At 48.8% G+C, this 4,883-nt stretch overlaps 1 long non-coding RNA gene across 1 annotated transcript; it reads left to right on the top strand.

Moving 5' to 3' along the window:
* Positions 1-1,224: 1,224 nt before the first annotated feature.
* Positions 1,225-3,898, top strand: LOC119874052. The gene is made up of 2 exons (XR_005366454.1): positions 1,225-1,307; positions 3,631-3,898. It is a non-coding gene; the product is annotated as an uncharacterized LOC119874052 (long non-coding RNA).
* The last annotated feature ends 985 nt before the right edge of the window (positions 3,899-4,883 follow it).

Below are 4,883 nucleotides of genomic sequence, written 5' to 3'. Positions count from 1 at the left end.
GTCATCTATTCCAGGAGACAGATATTCACGCGGAAGTTGTAAAGAGCAATTTATAAAAAGTGTACCAAAAAAGTAAAACCTAGTCCTTGAAGCTAACGGTTGGACAAACTGGAGCGGGGAATAGTTTATTATTATTATTTAATTTCCCAAAAGGAGTGCACAGTTTCATCCTATTTATCATAAAAGTCACTGATATAATAAAAGCATCTCATCACATCAGCAGTCATTTCTACAAATAGAGCGTTGACGCTTTAGATATTAACATGTGTTATAAATGTCATTGATATATTAAGACTTTTCAGACTGTCTATCTAAAAATAGAGGGAAAGCCGGAGGGAGGGAGGAGGCAGACACAGAACTGACTAATTCGATCAGAACAAGGGGAACCTATCCGTGCATGATTAAATCTTCTGTTTGTGACCAACGCGAGTCAACACCTGAACCTGATTTATGGTTTGAATTCTGTTCACCGGCGGACGGTGACCCAGAGAGAAGATGGTGACAGGAGGGCAGGGAGGAGGGAACAGAGCGAAAGAGAAACAAACAAACAAACAATCCATGGATTTAAGCGATTTTAACATCTCGCAAGACCCAAATAATGCTCTCAAACAGTCTTACTTTGCGTGTGGGGAAACTGAGTCTTGGAGAGGCGGTACAATTCCGTCTACACCAGGGTTGTTTGGTGTTAGACAAGGAAAGCTTCCGAAGTCTGGGGTCTAAATCAGGTATTTAAGGAGAAAATTGGCTTTTTTTTTTCTGTTTCTTAAAAAAAAGTGGGAAGCTCTGTGGGTGGGGGAAGCAGGCATTGGCCAGACGTGGGCACAGGAGTCGGAAAGACAGGGGAAGGGGGCGTGAACGATGATCTGTGCCCACTGCCCGACAGGAGCCCACGCGAATCATGGGCTGGGTACTTGTGGCGGCCCGGGGAGGGGGGGGGGGGCGGGCCCATTTCACCCCTGGAGTCCTGCTGACCACGGTGGGTGAGGCCGCACACTGCCCTTCCCTACCCGTGGCGCTGGGGGTCAGGCACAGGCCAGGGACCGAGCTCCTGGTGGCCTCGCGCTGGGCATCTCTGGGCCACGGGGTGACAGTGCGGTCACCTGGGCCAGCTGACCCCCGTGCCCAAGAGCTCGCTCTGGTCACAGGGACGCTGGGTGCGACGTCTCTGGCCTGTGCCTCCCTAACCCTCAGCCGTGCTCCCTTCCTCCTCTCCGTCGGGCAGGTGTGCGGTACACGCAGGGTCGCCTCGTTCAACGCGACACAACGGAGACCAGTCGCCGTCCAGTCTTGTGCTGCCCATGGGACAGGTAACCCGCAGTCGAGGTTTTACAGCCCTGGCTCCTTGGTCCGGGCCATAAGGGCCTGCCACGCGGGCTGGCAAAGTGCCCGTGGGGAGAGGGAAGACGAGACACTCTGGGTGATTCACAAAGAAATACCATGAAAACGATAGTTGTAGTTCTCTCAGGCAGAGTGGGGCTGTTGCCCTGAGCGGCTGTTTAGCTTTTGGGGTCGCGTGAGCCTCCCTGGAGCCGGGCCCGGGGAGCAGAGGAGAGGCCCGCCTCCTCCTCCCTGCGCCCCTCTTCTGTGCGCCCCCACCTCCCTCCTCCACCTTAGCCTTCCTCTTCTTTCTCTTCCTCCTCCAGCCCCTGAGGTTGTAAATACCGCCCCCCAACACCCGGCCCGTGACAATGGCTAAGGATAACCCCTAAGGGATTTTGCAGCTGCTTTTTGATTTTTCAAGATACAACATATTTTATGGTAAAGACCATACTTGCTTCGAGGAGGAGTAGGCTAAGTAAAATGGAAATCCATAAAAGAAAGAGTGGGTGCCCTTCAGTGATTCATGCCCGGGGACCCACTGGGCCTAGGTGCTGCCAGGAGGCAGTGCCCGGTGGCTGGTGGCACTGATCTGGCTCGGTTTTGCTGGGGTTTGTGTCCCCCATCTACCACTTCCAGCCTGTGTGACATTGGGCCAGGGGCTCACCTTCCCTGGGCCTTGTTTTCTTCAAGCGAAACATTGGGGCTGGATGTCGCCACCCGGCTGGAGGATGACTGAGGGCTGACGAAGGTCACGACGCTCCTCAGGCCAACGTCGGGCCTTGCAGATCCTCTCGGACACACACGTGTGCACGAAAGGTTGGCCAAGGCCCAGTGTTGTGCATGGAGACGTTGCCTCCCCTTGAGATACCACGTGGGCCTGTCTGAATGTTGCAGACAGGGATGCGTGCTTGAAACACCCAGTCCTTGGGCAGCTCGGGGGGCTCAGCACTTTAAGCGACGCCTTCAGCCCGGGGTGTGACCCTGGAGTCCCAGGATCGAGTCCCACGTCGGGCTCCCTGCATGGAGCCTGCTTCTCCCTCTGCCTGTGTCTCTGCCTCTCTCTCTTGTGTCTCTCATAAATAAATAAATAAAAATAAATAAATAAATAAATAAATAAATAAATAAATAAATAAATAAACAAATTTTTAAAAAAAGAAAGAAGAAACACCCAGTCCAGCGAGCAGGAGCCCCTCCCCGCTGTGTCCTGGACTAAGTGGGAGACTGTCGCCCCTTAGTTATAGACCCTAGCTCGGACACTTGAAGTGCTCACCGGCTGCATCGCTCACGCGATCCGTGTGTCCCATGACAGCCCGCTGGGTGGCGGGGCCCCCTCTCCCTCAGAGAGTCTGTACCTGCGCCCTCTGGGTGTCCCAAGGCAGCCCAGCCTAGTCTGGGCGTGCGCGCCCCACAGTGTGACCGGGACAGGAGAGCACGAGCTGTCAATATTGTAGACACATCGAGGCATCGAGAGCGGGGAAGACGGACACATTTGAGGTTGTCTCCCAGTATTGGTGCAAAACCACTGGGATTGACATTATTACTGCTCTACAAATGTCCCTTGGGTTTTGGCTACTCTCAAGACTTTTCTGCAAAAGATAATGTGGCCCCAGGACCCCCCGAGGGCCTGAGGATGACCTGGGTCTTAGGAGAGGCTGACCGGGCTTACATATTTTGTGTGTGCACGTCCTCTCTCTGGCACCCTACGACAGCCACAGCCAAAGGGCGCCCTGGGACACCTCCGGTTTCCTGCTTCTCAGCACTCAACTTCCCAGTGCTCAGGGAAATATTTCCTTGCAACTTTTCTATTCCAAAATATCATAGGCAAAAGCCACTGAGACTTGGGTCTGCAGCAGGACTGGGAGGAAAAACCAGAGAAAACAATAAATGGGGAGAGGAAGGAAAAAGCTGACATTTTCTCCTGGACTGAATAATGTATTTGAATGTTTCATTCTGCCGTAGATTGAAAGGGGCTTAAGGGTGAAAGAGGTGAGGAGGGAGGAAGGAATGAGGACGATAGAGGGACCGGGGAGCCCCAAGAGATGGGTATTGTAATCTAGAAAGTTATTTCTCAGCTGGGCTGAGTTCTAAAGTTCACTCCTGAATTATGTGTTAGATGCAGAGACACCGTCCCCGGTGTACTTGGAGCGCCTGTAATGGAGTGTGCTGGGTGTGGCATGATTCTCCACCTCGGGACTTACTGCGACCTGTTCAAGTCCCTCTTTGCACTTTGTTTCTTTGGCTCTTTTTTTTTTTTTTTCTTTTTTTTTTCACTTCTTAATTTCCTGTCTCTCTTTTTTTTTCCCCTTGTAGTTATTTATAAGTTACAGAATAGAGGCTAAGTAAATGTTTGCTTACAACCATCCGAACATTCCCTTCCTGCAACAGAAATGATGTCAAAAACAAGAGGACTAAAGCAACCCCACACTGAAAATGCTTCAGACAATAGATGAACTCTGTGGAATAAAATATACTTCGCTCTATCCCAGATGATTGTTTTGTTTTGTTTTGTTTTTCTGTTTTTTTGTTTTACCAGATGATTGTTCTTAAGAGGAGTGTGAATAAAGTCTCTGTATACCTAGACCGATTCTTTTATGCATTATGAAAATACGTATGATGAAAATATACAACGTGTAATGATGGCAATGCTCTTTGGGGAAAAAAATAGTGTTCCAAGATGGGTGCAAATTAGTTAAGACTTCTATAACCTTCTGTAGAAGCTTATACTATTTAGAGAAAAATACAAACTTACCAATTAAATTTGAATGGCACTCCAAAATAAGTGCAAAAAAACAAACGCAAAGTAGATGAAAATTTGTATTAACGTTTGGCACAATTGCTTAAAGACTCGGCAGGGGGAAAGTGCAGTGACAACTGAGTAAAACAAAGAATAAAAGGCTCCATATCAGCTTCTCATAAAGTTGAGCGCATAAAAGACGTACTTCAAGTACACGGTAAGGAAGGAGGGAAAAAAGAAAGGAGGAAAGAAGAGAAGGCTTGGAAGAAAGAAGGATGGATAAGAGAGGAGGAAGGAAGACAAGGAGGCAGAACGATGGATGGAGGTAAACAGTTGTCATCATTTTGTGGCATCATATAGGATGAGAAAGCACTTCAAAGGAGCCAATCCTCATTGTGAGTGGATGCTGGGGGAAGAGAAATTACTTGACAACTTATAAGATCCTGGCCATTATCAACAGCAGGGAGTGAGGGGAGCATTGAAGTGCATGGTTTAACGAACGAGCTTCACTATCAGACTAGACCAGTGCCTTTTCCAGATTTTCCACTTACTACGTATACGGCCTTGGACCAGTTTTTGAACTGTCCCTTAGTTCCCTTAGGTGTAAAGTGGAGATTATAATACCAGGGGCCATATAATAGGTACCAAGAGCTTAGGCAGAGTCTGGGCCCAGTAGGTTCCCCTTATTGACCTCATCATTAGTATTAGTATTAATAGCTACTATCACCCTTTTGGAAAACAATGGCTCAGTATGTAAAAGAAACCTCCGTGTACATTATTCCCTTTGCTCTAGCAACCCCCCTCCTGGAAACGGATCTTTATAAAATAA

This window comes from Canis lupus, chromosome 11 (genome assembly GCF_011100685.1).
Source record: "Canis lupus familiaris isolate Mischka breed German Shepherd chromosome 11, alternate assembly UU_Cfam_GSD_1.0, whole genome shotgun sequence".
In the NCBI taxonomy this organism is placed as follows: Eukaryota; Metazoa; Chordata; class Mammalia; order Carnivora; family Canidae; genus Canis; species Canis lupus.
Note: the sequence above shows the minus strand (reverse complement) of the source record. Positions and strands in the feature narration are given on the sequence as shown.